This window comes from Mus pahari, chromosome 9 (genome assembly GCF_900095145.1).
Source record: "Mus pahari chromosome 9, PAHARI_EIJ_v1.1, whole genome shotgun sequence".
Lineage (NCBI taxonomy): Eukaryota > Metazoa > Chordata > Mammalia > Rodentia > Muridae > Mus > Mus pahari.
In genome coordinates, this window is record NC_034598.1 from 24,117,390 (window position 1) to 24,135,293 (window position 17,904).

The following is a 17,904-nucleotide window of genomic DNA, read 5'->3' on the forward strand; positions in this document are numbered from 1 at the left end:
CCGAGCAAAGGGGCCGGACAGGGAAGGCTGCTGCTTCTTTCCGTGAATTTCAAGTCTGGGTCGCGCCACACCCTCTTTCTTTTTTTCTTTTTTTTTTTTTTTTTTTTTTTCTTCTTTTTATAATCAGGACGTTTACAACAGTGCGGTGTGCCTCAAGTGACTTCCTGATTTTTCTGCCCAGATGAGGTGGTTGTAAAACTTGAAATGAACAGGGTTAATCTGTGCACCTTTGTAGAAGAATTTAGTAAGAATTTGATCATCTAATTGCTTCAACCTTAGTTCATAGCCCAGTTGCCCAACCCCAACCCCCCACAGAGCTTCCAATAACACAATGTTGGAGTGGGGGGGTTGGGGGATGGGAGTGGGGGTGGAGAGGCTGGATGGTGTGTTTCTGTTTGAAGGTTTCATAGGATTTTTTTTTTTTTTCCCAAAAAGCAAAGTAAGAATTCGGCAAGATAAAATGTCTCTTCATGTAACAATGTTATTGTGAACAGGGACTTCGACTTCACAGAGACAAAAGATAGAAAAACCTGGAGATTATAAAGCCTAACTCTCCTGCCAACTCCAGCTTTGTGGAGACAGAGTCCCAGCCAGTTGCCAATCCAGGAGCAGGGCGGCTCAGAGCAGGGGACCCCTGCAGTCTCCAGGGATGCAGCATAATGACAGGTGAACATGGCGCTAAGCAAGGACTGTCAGGGCACCCAGCACTGTCCCCAAAGCCCCCCCCCCCCGTGCAGTACCACGGCAGTGTTTGACTGTTACCCTGTGTTTAGAAGCAGCAACCTCAGGGAGGGTGGGGGGCATTTACCTTACTCTCACTGGTGGGAAGACTTTGGGTGTGCAAGGAGTTGCTGCAGCAGCATCTGGGAGCTAGGAGTGCAGAGTGGCAGGGCCTAGACCACACCATCCGGATCTGCCTCTTAAGTTACATTTTCCGATGGCTCTGGCGCACAATAAAACTTGAGCTACAATGGTCAAGAGCACCCATCTCCAAGCCTTCTACTTTTCTGTTTTCATCTTTTTTTCTCTCCTCTTCTCCTCTATCTTTCCCTCCTTTCTTCTTGGCACTATGCATCTCTAACAACAGATTGAGTACTCGAGTATGCGTGTGCACACACACACACACACACACACACACACACACACACACGGATCCAGACAAAACTGTAGAAATGGAGGGAGGCTTTATGGTCATGTTTCATTGTATAAATTATGAAATATCAAAAATTAAAACAAACAAACAAACACCCACTAAGCCTGAATCCAAGCAAACAGAAAACCCCTCCCGGCACGTGCATGTAAGACCCCAGAAAGGAAAGAAGTTCTCTTGGGACCTATATCTGCCTGAGATGATGGAACCTCTGGGTGAGTGCATGCCTTAGCTTTACCATAGACTAATTATTGGCCAAAGCCCAGTCCCTATGGGATTATATTAGCATGCAGATTTTGGCTTTGTGAAAAAGACAACTAGGACTATTGTAAAGACATTGCCCTGTAGGACCTGCCTGTCACTGCTCAGTGCTCCTGAAGTAGCACATCAAATTATGCACTCCCTCAAGTGTCCTAGCACACACACAGTTCTCAGATGACTATTGGCTTTGGCCTATTAAAAACCAGATTTGAGCCAGGCAGTGGCTGCACAATCCTCTAACTCTAGCACTTGGGAGGCAGAGGCGGGCAGATCTCTGAGTTCTAGGCCAGCCTTGTCTACTGAGTGAGTTCCAGGACAGTCAAGGCTATAACAAAACCCAAACCAAACCAAAGCAAAATAAAACAAAGTCAAAAACCCCAAACAAACAAACAAACCCATGCGAAAAAAAACGAAATCAGGAGGCTGAGATGGCTCCCCAGTGCCCCCAGGCAGGACAAGGCCTGTGTTAGTTCTTCATTATCTCTTCTGCCTCTTCCTTCCTGAAGGAAGCCCCAGCCTTACTCCCCACACGTATTTAATCAGCTCTTTGAGTCTGTCTTTCTCAGTTGCTTGAGAATTGCTCATCTCTCCTTGGCTGTGCTTTTCCTGTGGAATTTCACGTCCGTGCTTGAGTACAGACAGCGCCATCTCCCACAGGGATCCCCCACTTTGGGTTTTTGCTCTATGTTAATGAAGCCAGACCTAACTTGCCTGAGAATGTGTTCATGAGGTAGAGTTGAGCTGGGCTTTCTGTGGCTTCTGCTACAGGGAATGGAGTGGGTCTGATACTAAGGGACCAACTCTCAGGGCCAGGCCGGGATGGGGTTACAGCGTCTCCCTCATTGCTCAGCATTTTTGTTCCTAAAGGGTGAAGATTACCTTTGTATTGCTGCACCCTCCATGGACATCTAGAAACCTGTAGTAAATAAATATTTAAAATCCTTCGAAGTTTCTACCTACCCTTGACTACGTATGTTCTCATATGAAAGGCATACATAGTCCATATATTTTTAAATATGCCTTAGGCAGCACAAGAGCTGGGCAGTTGTCTACCCTCTGTGCTGTTAGAACCTACCTTCCTAACCCGAGTTAATATTTATTATGTTTCATCTGGGCTGTTTTTAGCTCCAGTTGGCCAGCCCACATGGCCACGTTTTTTACGGCTCAGCTAACCCATGTTGGCTCTCCCTTCTCCTCTCCTGTACATTCTTCTTCTATTCCGTGGCAACTGTTTCTTGTTCCCTCTCTTCCAAGTCTGTGAAAACTCAACCCCACCTGTTTCTCTTTTGCCCAGCTATTGGCTGTTGGCATCTTTATTCAACCCACTACAGAAACCCAGTCTTCAAACTGTCATCCTGGAAGCACCAAGTAGGAGTTGCTCAGAAATGGACATTTCAGATTTTTCCCGCCGAGCATGCAGTGCGGATATCTGCACTGTACCAAGAGTCCAGGTTTATCTGTGAGCACATTCAAGTAGGAAGGGTGGTAGGCTGCCAAGTTCACCTGTCATGGTATCTAGGAGGAAGATATGTCAAGGTGGGAGGCGGAATTTTACTGTCATTTCTCCTAGTTTTGGGTTTCTATTACAGCATGACCAAAAGCAAGTTGGGGAGGAAAGAGTTTATTTGGCTTATACTTCCATATCACTACTGTTCATCATCAAAGGAAGTCAGGACAGGAACTCAAACAGGGCTGCCCCCCCCCCCCAATCACTAATTCAGAAAAAGCCTTACATCGGGATCTTATGGAGGCATTTTCTCAATTGTTTCCTCCTTTTAGATGACTCTAAGGGAAAATATCTATTTCTAAAGGATCCTCAGGTATTCTAGAAGAGAGCTAGACACAAAATGAGTAGAAATGAGTAGGTGTCTAATAGGCAAATGTAGCCATTGAATGCAATATGGCGCCTGGGTGCGGGCACAGAGGTTTAGCGACCTGAACAGCACATTCGTTTTACGAAAGAAGAATCTGAGGTCCAAGTCCTCAGGCATTTGTTCAAGGAAACACTGAAGCCAACAGTAAACTAAGTACTCCACTGCCTAACTCTGGATTTTAGTGAGATGCTCCTCATAAATGAGACGAGCGGGAGGGACCATGCGCACTCCATAGTGTTCCATGGCTTTCAGTTAGCTCTCTCTCTGTCCCATGGCTCAACATCCATGTTGTACGGACACTCTGGGTAGCCTGCGGGGAAACTCATGGGCAAGGACCCAGGGTGACCAGCCAATAATAACCCCGTGGCTCCAGCTTTCTGGCTATGGATCTTTTAGCCCCAGCTCAGTCTTCAGCTACAGATGCTGGCTGCAACCTCAGAAGGGCTCTGCGCCAGAACCGGCATCCAGACCGCTCCCCGTTCCTGGACCTCAAACGCCTGTGAGAAAGTCACAATGCTGTCCGCTACATGTTAGGACCATTTATCACAGCCACAGATGACTAAGACACCTCCTAGCCCTCTGCCCTTTCAGCTACACCCCAAGGGCGAGAGACATCACATGGCACCCACTTCTACGCTACAGAATTTCAGCTGGCATTCTGGTCCCGTGCTGGAGAAGTCAATGATTTAGCCAAGACAGTGACTATGGATAAAAACATAGACAGGCACAGTGCAGGCAGGTTCCAGCACACAGTCAGGCAGCCATGCTGTGGTCGTCACTTCTCTCAGCCCCACAGGCATCCGATCAGCCCTTCTGGCTGGCTCTTGTGCTGACATTCAGCCACTGCCCTCTCTAATCCTGCCAACTGTGAGAGCCCAGGGGCAGAGTAGGCTCAGAACTGTGTGCAACCTTAGGCTGGGGTAGGATACCTCGCCTGCTGCCAAGTACCGGCAAAACCAGTGTCCCGCCAAGCTTGTCGGGGTTTCCCCACTCTGCTTGCCTTGGCTGCAATTGCATTGCTGCATTGCGCTGCAGCGCGAATGTATCTAACTAATCTGAACGTTAAAAACAAACCATTAAAAACAAACCATCTACGTTAGTCGCCAAACTAACTAGCCCAGAAAATAGATGGGACTCTGAGTCGAAGGGCTGAGAATTTCCTCTTCGCCCCTCCCTCTCCCCTCCCACCTCCACTCTCTTCCCCTCCTCTTCTCTCTTCTCCTGTTTCCTCCCCTCCCCTTCCACCCCCTTTCCTCCCCTCCCCTCTTTTTCCCTAGGCCTTACACACACTAAGAAACTAGGGTCTTAATGTGGCTAAGCAAATTTTCTGTCGCGGACCTATGTCCCTAGCCCCCTTTTCTAGTTTTTAATTTTGATGCAGGGGGTCTTGCTACATTGCCAAGGTTACAGTCCAGGCTGGTCTTGAACTTCCTGTCCTCCTGTTTCAGGTCCTGTGCAGCTGGGGTTGCAGGTCTGTGTTGCTCTCCTTGCTGGATCTTTGACTGTGTACACCCTTTTCTCTCTTGGATGGCTAGACTCTTCCATTTGCTTTCTTGCGTTTTCTTTGGACTCTGAGCTGTGCAGACCAAGGTTTGGCAATCTGGGTCCCACATTCTGGGTTTCCTATAAAGCCAGCTCACCAAATCTTTAGTAGGCCATCTTCTACATCGTGTAGAAATAGAAGCTAGCAGTTCCTTCCAGAGGTGGTCAGGGACAGGAGGGAGGTGCTGAGCCCAGACCCACAGATCTGGGCTTCACCAACCTCAGCAGCCTCAATGAAAGGTCTAGGCCCGAACCCAGGTTGCTCTGGGGAAGTCTTCGCTTCAAGTAGAACCCCCAGAACTCCCCACACTTCCTTCCCTGGTGCTACAGGCACAGAACGAAGGACGTCTTTTTGCGGGGACAGTGTGATGGAGTGTCCACACCTAGCTATGTTTGAGCCGCAGGTTCTATGTCCTGATAAGCATGTATTATGAAGACTCTCGAAGACCCTGTAACACCCCATCACACTGGCCTCGGATTTTGTATAAATAACAACTTCTGCTGGGACTCAGGGTCAGTTATACACGGCATTGTCAGCTCAAGTTCTCGCCGCCGCTAGGAGCATGAACAGCGGATCCAAGCACCCTCTGTTCATACTCTTCCTACTTTCTAAACAAGCTTATGTGCCAGGGACTATGGGACCCTTTACCAATGCTGCTTTAATCCTTTTACCATGAAAACCAGAGTCCTCGTTTACAAACGGAGGCACTAGCCTCCCCGAGGAGAAGGACTTGACTAGGCTGTGTCAGTGCTAGAGCCAAGCTTTTCCCACTCTCTGAGCCTGCCTCCAGGCTCTGGCCTTTCTGAGGATCGCAGGGGGCTCTGGAGGAGAGTTAGAACCCGGAGGCGGTGACCCATTTTCCCTGATACCATCCAGACAGCAGTGCAGTTGCTTCCAGTATTGAGCATGTGGAGTTGGGGATGGTGGAGGAGCAGGGAGACAGTAGATCTGAATTGTGGAGTAAGTTTCTGCTGGCCACCACTCTCCTGCCTGCGGGCTCCCACAGACACCTTCTATCTGCAGATGACAACTAGAAGCCAGAAGGGGCCTATCTGGTAGGTTAGTCTCCTCTGCTTAGAATTTGGAGATAACGGGTTGAGAGATATATGAAAATGTATGAGCACAGGGTGGCAAGACCTGTGACTTCTGTACACGGCATGTGGCATGCACTCCTGGACCTCAGGGAAGCAGGAGGCTGTAGGAGAAAGGAAGCGCATCCATTCCCATCCCAGCATCAGAAGCAGGACAGCACAGGCCACACCTAACCACATGCTTCATCAGCTTCTGCAGGACACGATGGATTACAGTGGCAGGTCAGTATGGTGTTCTCGGTGGTGACTCCAGGAGCCCACGGTTCCTTCACCTCGGCACAAAGTGATGTCCTCTCATTTGCATTCAGCGAGTCCAGATAGTTCTATAGGGGGAGGACCCTAGGGAGGACCAGAGACCCTCTCAAGAGAGCTCTGCAGGGAAGAGGAGTGAAGACCTTTCCCCTCTACCTCAATGGAGCAAACTGTGGCAGATTAATGAATGGTCACCGAGTTCTAGGCCACATACATGTGTATGAGTCCACACACACACACACACACACACACACACAGTGGTCTCTATGTCATGTTGTGTGTATGAAAGTTTGCTATGATGAGTTATGTACATGTGTGAGTGTGTGTGTATGAGTGATTGTGTGCATGTGCAAATATGTGATTGCAAGTGTGTGTGCATGGATGTGTTTACATGTGTGAATGTGCTAGCGGTCATTAGATGAGCAATGTTGTGGGATAAAATGAGTTGGTGTGAGACCCGTTACCACGGACCAGGCCTGGGAAAGGTGCTGTTTAGTTTGTGTCACTTTGACACAAACTAGAGTCACCTGGGACAGAGGGGTCCTCAACTGAGGAATTACTTCCATTGGACTGGCCTGTGGGCATGTCTGTAGGGACACTTTCTTAATTAACAATTGGTGTTGGAGGGCCCAGCTCACTGTGGGCAGTGCCACCTCTGGTGACCTTGGGCTGTATAAAGAAGGCTGAGTGAAACACAGGAGGCAAGCACCAGGTCTTCCCTCGGTCACCAGCATCACGTCTCCATGGTTCCTGCCTCTGCTCTCTCCTGGGTTCCTTCTGTGACTTCCCCAGGGATGGACTGTGCCCGGGGTACGTAAGGGAATGACCCCTTCCTTCCCATGTTGGTTTTGCTCAGTGTTTTAATCACAGCAACAGACTAGAAGAGGAGAGCGTCCCTGAGAGGATGTTGTATTGACAGAATCCAGAGGCAGTGTGTGCAAAACACAGCAGGATGGACAGTTACCCAAAGTGATAGAAGGAGCGCCAGGCAGGTAGATGCGCCTGGGTATCCCTGGTGGGCAGGTGGCTCTGTCAACAGCATGCTCGGTCACCACTAAGTGCAGCTATCCCTTAACGCCAGGACCCTGGTAGTATTCTGGGTTCCAGCCATATTGATGATTGTTTCCAGGAAATCAGACACCTCGGGTAGACTTGACCATGGAGAAATCACAGCATGTAGCTGCTGCGCCCTCTTGACTCTTAAACTCAGCCTGAGTGTGTGTGGTCTTGGAGGACACGAAGCGTGTTGTGTCTTGTTAAGGGGTGTGCCTCCTTCTAGAGTTTAGATCTGTTATATGCCCCAACGGCCCCCAGATTGCCATAATTGGGAGATGGTAGAACACTTAGGAGTGGGCCAGGTGGGAGGTCTCCAGCAGTGTGGTACCCCAATCTCTTCCTCTTTCCCCTCTGGCAGGCGAGCAGCCCTGCTCCAACACATGACTCCAGCTTGGTGTGTTGCCGCCCTGATGGAGAACAAAGCCCTTCTTCTGTGTGACTACGGACGAGGACCTTTAAAGCTGTGAGCGAAATACACCTTTCCTTTTCATAAATTATCTCTGACATTTGATATTTGAACAGAACCTGGTTAACACCCCCACCTCACTTCACCTAAACGCCCTGGCATCCTCTCTTAGGGACCTGCCTCTCACATCTCTGCCAAGCACACCACCACCAGCAGGACAGCCCCAGCCTGACTTTGGAGATAAGACAGGTACTGAGGCGTAGGCAGTCCTGGTGTGATTCTAGGACTGGTGTTTGAGAACATGGCCACCTGCATCTGCTTTCTGCCTTGGGAAGGCACTGAAGTAAGGGTTTCCACTTTCTGCGTGGGTGACCTGCATTCTCCAGCCCTGGACAACATTCCTGCAGGTTTGGGCAGCCGATGGAGTGGCTGCGGATGCATCTTCCTGGGAGCCCAGGTTACCCAGGACTGTAGACATCCGTGTAAGCACAAATTTCCCCCGCAGCCAAGTGGGTACGGCACAAACCTCCATTTCAGTTCAACCTGTAGCACCCCACTTCCCAGCCTGCAGTGGAACAAGCTGAAGTCTGTGTCCCTGGGCTAAGAGCCTGTCCCTCGCTGGTAGAGAGCTCTCTTGGGTCTATCGCCTTACGTCTAGGCGCCTTCCTTTTCTGTGTAGGGGATGAGGGAGCAGGGGGATCACTGAGATTCACTACCAGACACTAGAGAGGCGCACATCAGTCACACAGGGGCGGACACAACTAACACAGCTCAGGTTTCTTCTCACGAGCTTGCATCTTTGCCAGTGTGTGAATCCTACCTCTTCCATAAAAAGTAGGGCCAGGTCTTTTATTTCTTGCAGGTTTCACCAAATTTTGGGCAAGCTTGGAGCTCATCGTTCTTTGGCAGATGCAGGAGCCTCAGTCCCCCAACATGCTTGGGATTGTGTCTTCGCTAGGCCACCAGGGTGGACAAAAAAAAATGACCACCTAAACACAGTATTAAGCCCTCAACTCTGAAGCCACATCCCAAGACCATTCTAATGAGAATCTAAGAAGGCTGTGGAACCCTAAGATCTCTGCTGGGTGTGAGGACATTTGATAACTGAGCCTGTGTCTCCGGAGGCCTTTTTTTTTTTGGTTTAAGAGTTGCTGAGGAACATGAGCAGGTCCTCAGAGAGCAGAGCCTTTGTCACTGTCTGGATTCTGCTTATTCTGTAAACACAAGGAGGGGCCCAACATTCTACTGTTCCCAGTTTTGCAATCTTCACAAATTAAATATTTGCCTTCAAAAGCAACAACTGCGATAGCATCAGGGTAATACTCTAAAGCACCGTTTCCTCGCCCGCCAAGTGCAGAAGGTAAGGCAGCGAGCTGTGGGTGGTCTGTTTGGATAATGGTTTTCATGTGGAAACCTCAAATTGGAAACTAACTGGCAGGCGTTCTGGAGAAAGTGAGGGTGTCCTGAAAGTGAAGTCTCAGGCCTGACTTGAACCGAAGGCCTCTCAACCGAGTGAAGTTCCTCTGCCTGCCCTTCTGCCTGGTTATTGGGGTGTAGTCGTTTAGTGACTCCAGGAGGTGACCAAGATGCTCTGGGGGCCAATGGGGACCAGTAGACAAGTGCTAAAACTCAAAAGGGTTTTCAGTGAGTGGACATCAATACTTACTGGAAATTTTACTTCCTCAGAGTAAGCCCAGCAACAGCAGGAAAGCCAGCAAGGCACAGTGAGGCCAAAGGCCAGCCACTGAGGTCCGGTCCCTGGCCACGATTCTGGGGTGTCCGGCTGTCTGCTAAGGAAGGCATGCTAGCCACGATGCCAGTGGGTGCTTCTTCACCTCTGCAGAGAGACTATCTGCCGAGGAGAGTGTGACAAGCCATGCGGACTTCCTTCCTTTACCAATGGGCAGGAGGCTTTAGAAACACCACTTGGGCTCTTTTAAAGGCCATCTTTAGGAAAAAAAAAAACTTTACAAAATCATTTACATCAAAATGTAGGGGAACATTTTCTTCTTGATACCTCCTTTGAGTCCAATCCATAGAAGACCATGATCTTTGATTATGTCAGGCATTGGTCACATTGGTTTTGGCAGGTTCTGGGTGCACCTTCTGAATGGAGATAAATATATATATATGGCTCCTCTTTCTCTGTCCTCTGCAGAATCTGTTATGGTCCCTGTGACATTGGTCTCTCCCAAATCGACAACGGTTGTCCCATAGACTCTACTTCTTGTTGTTGCTGTTGTTTTGATAGTATCTCACTATGTAGACCAGGCTAGCCTGGAACCCACTTTATAGTCCTGGCTGGCCTGGAACTCACAGAGTTTCGTCTGCCTCTGCCTCCTGAGTGTTGGGATTAAAAGTATGTGCTACCACACCTCATGGACTCTACTTTTATTTCTTCAAATCTACGTTTTACTCAATATTTCTTACTTCTGACTTGGTTGTCTGGTTAAATTTCCTAATGATTTAAAATTTCACAATCCTCATTTTGAAAGGGGTTGGGTCTATGGAACACCAGATCCGTGTCTTTGTTCTGTCTGTTTCATGAAGTCTTCAAACAGAGCTAGTGAACTTGACATTCATTATGTTCATTCCTATGCTTATTATATGACATTCATTATATTACTCCTCCAATGCCTTTAGCCCTTTACCATCTGAACATGTGGGGCTGGGAGCTTGGGAAGTAATATCCAGGCTTTATAGCATGACAAAGTTTTATACAATTTCTTTAAAGCTATTTTTTAACTTAGCCTAATTTTAAGTTAGCATAAGATAAGGCATGTCATTTGCATGCATGCATGCATACATACATACATACATACACACATGTCATTCTCTGTTCTGTCTGGATCCTGTCCTTCCCCCCCCCTCCCCGATAGTCCCTGCTTCTGCCTTTGTGCCACATGTGTGAACTGGCATAGCCACTGTCGACAGTTTGGTGAGGGGTTCACACAAAACTAGGAACAAAAGTGCCCAATAACCAGCTCACCATGGAACTTTGAAGAGAAGAGATTTGGTCTGATTGCCACCAAAATGGGGATATCTCGTTTCCTGTTCATTATCTAGTCTGTGTGTCTTTTAACAAAGTATTTTATACCAGGATTGAAATGATTTGGCAAAACTCTTTCTCTGTTATTCTCAGAATATTTATTTCAGAACTTGTTGTGTCTTTTACTAGCTTGTATCTAAATATCAAATAGTATCTGTTAAAAGTACCTTTTCCTCTCTTTTCCTCTCCTCTCCTCTCCTCTCCTCTCCTCTCCTCTCCTCTCCTCTCCTCTNCCCTCTCTCTCTTTCTCTCTCTCTTTCTTTCTTTCTTTCTTTCTTTCTTTCTTTCTTTCTTTCTTTCTTTCTTTCTTTCTTTCTTTCTTTCTTTCTCTTTCATACAGCATCTCATGTATCTGGGCTGACCTTGAACTCACTATGTAAGCAAGGTTGACCTCGAGCTTCTGACCCTCCTTCCTCTACCTCCAATTGCTTGTCTATGGCATACATCACCAAGACCAGTTTTATGCGGTGCTGAGGACTGAGCCTCAGGCTTTGTACATGTTAAGAAAGCACTCTCCCAACTGAGCTGGCTCCTCATCAAACAGGATGGATGCTAAGGCATCTAGAACCACCCAGCACAGCCTTGCTTCCATGCTGTCTCGCTACGCTGTTACAGGCAATACTAATGTGACTGCTGTCTGGGACTCCCTAGTCAAGGTTCCTCCTGTGGCTGGGAATGAAGCTTGCGGATTATGTGGCTGTGGATTAGCAACACAAGCGCATCTCCCTGCACCAGGCTTGCCACCTCATTTGTTGGAGAAGAATGGAGAAGAAAGACTTCTTGGCTAATCAAGCACATAAAATGACAGGAAATATTCAGAGCCACCAAGGAGGGAGGCTCTATCAGTGACTTTGCATTTCACCTGGACAGCCAGTTTGCCTCACACTAGGAGAACCCAGCTATACATCCTGAACTGTTTTACCCACAGAAGGGACACCTTTGCCAGTTGAGGCCAGTTTGCTCAGTAACCTAGGTTGTGTCAATAAGTGAGAAGCCCTTTGCCCCAGTGTGTGATTAGGATAGCTTTGATACAAATGAGCCAGAAGCTCAAGCGGGGCCTAATGGTTCCATGCCTTTCAGCTGCTTTTGGGATCTGAATGTAGAACTCTCATCTCCCTCTCCAGCACCATGTCTGTCTACATGCCACCATGTTTCCTGCCACAGCTATAATGGACTAAACCTCTGAACTGTAAGCCGGCCCAATGGAATACTTTCCTAACTGAGACATTCTCTAAATACTCACTGAATGAATGGCTCACCCCGCCAAACCCCAGGACAAAGCTGTCTCCACTGAGTAAGTCCTTGTGGCACTCAAGTGGACAAGCATTGAAAATTAGATACAGCAAAGTCTCACTTATTTGTATTCACAGAAGCCAAGGAACTGGGATGCTTGAACCCCAACCCATTTTGAATTTTTCTCGTAGTTATTGACCATTTTAGGACAATCTGCAATTTACCTATAGCTGATGGTTTTTTTCCTTGAACTATTAAAAACTCAACATTCTCTAATCTTTCTTCAGTGACCAAGCCATTTTCACAATGGGTCACCAAGATCAGAACATCAGTGGTTTCTTGGACCTCCATGTGATCAGGACAGGACGTGAGAGGAAGTGTGTGATGGGGGTGGGGGTGGGAGGATATCATTACCATGGTAACTAAAAATGTATGAAGCTGGGAGTTGCTCACTCCAGCACTGGTGGTTGGCATTGCTGGTCTTCTCCCAGGCAGAGGACTAAAGCTCTCGTCCCAAATCCCAATTACAAGTTACATGTTCAGCACGATGCCTCTCCATGCTGAGCTCAGTCCAACACAGTAATTAGTGTTCTCGTGGTCATTGTTAGCTGTGTGGCTTCAGGCAAGTCCAAGGACTTCTCGGAGCCTCAGCCCCATAGAAAAACGTGGAGGACATGCAGAAAAATGCTAATGTGTGAGAGCGCTCCTGTGTGCAAGTGTGTGAAGGCCAGAGGCCGATTCGTTTCTCTATTTACTAAAGCCCCCCCCCAAGGTCCCCCCACCCGCCCTGGCCTCCCCGTGTCCTTGCTGACTCCAGAGCTCATCATTCAAGCAGTCTAGTTATTGCCCCAGAGACTCCCCTGCCTCCACTTCACCAGGCTTTCATCTGAGTCCTGGGGATCTGAATTCTGGTCTTTGAGCTTGTGTAGCAAGTGAGTTATCCACTCAAGCCATCTCCCCAGAACTCTTTGCTTAATTAAAAAAAAAATGATCCTGTAGATCAAATAAAAGTCTTGCCTAAAATGTTCAAGTTTAAGGGCTGCCTGGTAGGTGAGTGACGGAGGTGAATGGCTGGCGCTTTTGTTTCCTAATTGCTAAGTGAGTTTAATGTGGGCTAATTAATGATGCTATTGGTGAGTGGAATTAGCTAATGCAAAACTAAACCAGCATCAAAGCACACACGAGGCAGGTGCCCTCTAGGATAATTGAGGGAACAGAGGCCAGAGTGGAGCTGTTGAGGATTGTGCACCGAGCTGCTGGGCAGACCAGGGGGGTAAGGGAAAACCAAGCCAGCCTAGGGCTGAGCCATTTAAGCAGTGGGGCTGGCCGCCAAAACGCCATCCTGTTTACAGCTCCCGTATTTGAGTTTCAGATTTGCTTAAGTCTTTGAAGCTGCATTCCCCGGGCCTTTCCTTGAGAATAAATTCCATTCTTTAGAAACCACAGAACACACTCTCATGGGTCCCAGAAAGGAATGTGAGCGACCTGGCTTCTGTATGACCCCTTGGGACCTAAGGGACCTTTCTTTCATTAGAAGATGCCCCCAGAGTTAAAAGAATCAGCCTGAGTTTGCCCTCTATGGAGAGTGGGTAGCAAGTGTTGGGTGGCCTCACGGTGGCAGCACCGAGCTGGGCGTAAAGACAGATCTCAGATGGATCATCACAAATACTCAAAAGACTCACAGAAAATCGAAACTATTATTTAACACTTCCCCACCCCACCCCCCTTCATGTAACCTGCTGAGTTTCATGGTTGGGCAGCACAGCACACTGCAGACTGTCAGCTGTTGCCCTTCCCTACCTACTCTGGAGAACTCTAGCTGGTCCCCCGCTGCTGGCCAGCATCTAGAAACAAGCGGATCACCAGCCAGGGGGATGAGATTCAAATTCAAAACTCAAAGTACAATTTCTACTGAGTGCCAATCATTTGTACAGTATTATAAGGAATCTCTGTGGGGTTCTCTATACAACTCTTCAGCAGACACCAAAACGAGACAACAACAGCAAACCCCAAACAATGGAGCAGACAGACAGACAGACAGACAGACAGTGACCAGAGAGTAGGCTTATTTCTTCAGTAAATTTCTGTTTAGTTTTTCCTCCCAAAGAATGCAGCCTAGGACAGCCTCCAACAACGCCATCATAAGTGGACAGAGGAACGAATGCTGAGAGGAGACCCCCCCTATCCCCTGTCATCTCCAGGGAGGGTGCTTATGTGGGGCGGTCCTTGGGCTACTTCCTAACGTTAAGTCCTCCTAAGCCACTCACTCAAAACATTATCTTTAAAGGTTTTAAGCAACCATGACCTAGAATGTCTGTCGTACATCGCGACTTCCCTGTCCTTTCCCCATCCTTTATGCCCTCTTGTCTCTTTGATACTTTGAACAAACCTCAGTTTCACTCTGCATCTGAAGATGTTCCCAGGTGCCACTTCCAAACAGCAAGGTTGTGGCCCCAGAAGTGGAGAAGAAGTTGGCCCTGCCACACTCCACCACCTCTCTCTTTCTCTCCCAACTGTAATTTCAGTCTTGAAAAGGGGGATTGTTTCCCACTGACTGTCTAGCAACCTGACTGACCAGGGCTTCAGCCCTTGTCACTTCTCTTGCTTTAGCTGTCCCCCTGGTGATATGGATTCTCCATGCAGTGCCATCACCCGCTGCCCCATCTGCCCCGAGATCACACATTTTGCCTTGCAGGAGTTTCTTACCGCAAAGGCTGGAAAATCCAACTCTACTCTCTGCATGAGGCCCTTCTACCCCAGATGCCTGGGAACACTAAAGGAACCTTTGGCTAGAAATGAAAACCCCAAATGTCACAAAGACCTATCTAACACACTCCCTTCCTCTTCTCCGACAACATAGGACTATAACATTGGGTCTCAGACTTGATTGGAAGCCTGCCTGAATGGCCTCTTAGGACAACGAGCCACCCTGGGTAGAGGCAGGTGGCGAATGTCACTAAAGTCCCAGATGCCGCTTGTCTTCTTCTGTGAGCAAGTTGGAGAAACTCCGGTCCTCTCCCCAGACCGCAACACGTGTTTTAGTAGCACAAGTACTGTCTGCCACGCACAGTTTGGCACTCTAACCAGAGCGCACTCAACAGCAGAAAGAGTTTTCTGATATTTTCTTCAAAACAAAGAAACAACGTCAAGCCTGTGAACTTGTAGCACAGACACACAGTAATCAGTAACGCTTGTCCAAACGCAACCCAAAAATGACATGCATTTCAAAAATGTACCCGAGATCCTTCCTAGCCAAGGACACCTCGGTTTCGTCCACAGTTGAAGAATACGGAAAACCAGAAGTGAAGGACCAAGGTTTACCTGGTACCCGAATGAGGTTAGCTTTTCCCAGCAGAGGATGGGTTTACGGAGAAGGCGAGCAGGTAAGGGGCAGGTTTCACAGGCGTCCGCCGCCGGCGTCCTCTCAAAAGCAGTGCTCCACAATTCTGGGGCCAGCCCGGTGACAGCGGCCAGGCACACCTCTGCCGCCAGCGCCACTAACTTTCTATTTTGAAGGGCTCCCGGGAACTCGCTCTTGACTGTTCCCGGTCTGAACTGAAGAGTTTACAGTCAGGGAGGAGAGGCGACCCCTCGCTTCAAACCCACCCGCGCCACCTAGAGGCCGCGCCAGGCATCGGCAGGCAGGAGCCTGGGCACCGACAGCTTCAGGCTCTGCCTCCGAATGCACCTGGCTCCACACGACTTCCTGCCCCTTAAGGGACAAGCTGGAATGTGTAAAAACGCATCGAGGTTTTTCCTTTTGGAGTGCGTGGGGGTCTTGCTTCTATCAAAACAAGTTGGGCCTTTGGGCACAAGAGTAATGAAAGATGAAATTTGCATCAAGTTATCATTAATCAGAACTTAAGCACAGCTCCGTTCCCCACAAGATGGTTATAGGCATGATGAATACTGCTGTATTCCTTCTCGCTCCTTCATGTAGCCCGGAATACACTTGTACGTATTCCCAACCTCTCTCCTGCTCACCATTTTCTCCTCAACATCTCTCCACGTCATTCCAGGTAACTCGATATAGGCTCCAGACAACTTCAGATAAACATATCTAACGCTGGTAACTGCACAGTACGTGCCTCATACAAATACAGACGCTACCACCCCAGAATATACCTCACAGAACCTGCACATACCTCACAGAACTCTTGATAGCCCTATGTATCCTTTACACTTGCAGATAACTAACTGTATATACTTCGATAACCTCATATACCCTGTGTGATTTGATAGCAAGGAAACATGTGAAATGCAAACCTTTCAGTATTGATCAGTTCTCTCTCAAAAAATAAGTTCTCTGGAAAACTTCCAGCCTTAAAAGAATGCAATAGCCTCACCCTTTCTCCTTCAACACCATGGTGCCCTGCCACAGTAAGGAGTGGAAACAACAGGTCCTCCTCCTCCGTCTTTTTCTCCTGCTTCTGCTTTTTCTGCTCCTGCCCCTCCTTCTCCTTCTGCCTCTCCTTCTGCTTCTGCTTCTCCTCCTCTTCCTCCTCCTTCTCTTTCTTCTTCCTCCCCCTTCCTTATCTTTCTCCTTCTTCCTTCTTTCTCATCTTCCTTCTCCTCTTTCTCCTCCTTTTCCTTCCTTCTTTTCTTCATCTCCCTCCTCCTTCTCCTCCACCTCTTTGGTTTTCGGAGACAGGATTTCTCTGTGTAACGGCCATAGCGATCCTGGAACTTGGTTTGTACACCAGGCTGGTCTCTAACTCACGTAGATCTACCTGCCTCTGCCTCCCAGGAGCTGGGACTAAAGGCAATTGCTGGCAAGCCAGCCTAGGCGTGGAGCCCTCTATGCACTCTGCTCCCTTCCCGTTCACTCTGCCTTAGATACACAGGAGAAAGCAAGGAGCTCAGTGGACAGACAGGGGGCAGAGTACAGGACTAGGCCAAGGATCCTGAAGTTAATGACTACTTCTGAGGGAAAGCACAATGCTTTACTTGGCTTGCTGACCAGTGTGGACAGCTCATGCAGACAGTGCAGGTGCCCTTGAGTGTTCAGGCTTGGTTAGCTACATTTCCCAGGCTGAACCTACAGTTCAGTTAGTAATAAATGAAAGTTTATCACATCGGGGAATCCAGTGCAAACTACTGAACTAGTCTTCCCTGTGGTGTACTTGTTATTTTGAGATGTGTATCTGGGGACATAGATTTAATTTTAGCTGTAACTTTTATTTTCTATCGGACATTAAGTAACGCCATTAAACTTATCAGGGTGCGAGACAGACAACATTGCGGCTGCCAAAAGACAGGAGAGGTGGAGGAAGAGAAGAATACGCACAAAATGATAAGAACTAGAAAGCAGGGCTGGCCTTTGCCAGGCTACAGATGGATCAATGTGAAGTCCCCACGGTCCTTTTACCCAAATCAGAATGTATGGACAAATTAATTCAACACATTGAGAAAATGAAGCCAGAGAAGTTATTGCTTGGAATATTCATTGTTTTCTGTTTTGAATATTTCCTGGAAGATTGGCATAAAAACAGCCACAGATCTTCATCATATGTAGAAATGAGGACGTGAGTCAAGACTCACGTGGACCATGGTTAGTCAAACGGTGCTGTGGAGAGTCGCGGTACAATTTAGAACCTGTACTAGTTGGGCCCAGGGAGAGGCAAGACCAAGTAGACTGTGAATATGCTCAGCACAAAGTCAAAGGACCACTCCAGGTAGGAAACAGTTGTTGGCTTCCAACTGATGTGTATCCTACTGAAGAATGAGATTCTGTAAGAATTTGCTGAGGCGGGATGACTGCTTGAATTCTGGTTTGAGGCATAACTGGACAGAACAAGATGCCATAAAAAGGGGAAGGGAAGCAGAGAGTGAACGGGGCAGAGGAGGGGAGAGAAAAGAATGAAATGGAAGAGTAAACCATAACTTATTTATTCCACTTTGTGGAGTGAGAACCTCCAGGCTGTTGACGTGAGGGGCCATGGCAGGATCCCCAGTGCCTTTGGTCCCTTCTACTGCCAGGCTTGCATCA

At 48.1% G+C, this 17,904-nt stretch overlaps 1 protein-coding gene across 1 annotated transcript in view; it reads right to left on the reverse strand.

The window, feature by feature from the left end:
- Edar (ectodysplasin A receptor) overlaps positions 1-15,467 on the reverse strand; it is a 74,431-nt gene extending 58,964 nt beyond the window's left edge. Inside the window, exon 1 of the mRNA XM_021205510.1 lies at positions 15,237-15,467. The gene's annotated coding sequence lies outside the window, so the exon portion shown is untranslated. The remainder of the gene's footprint in view (positions 1-15,236) is intronic.
- Between the last annotated feature and the right edge of the window lie 2,437 nt (positions 15,468-17,904).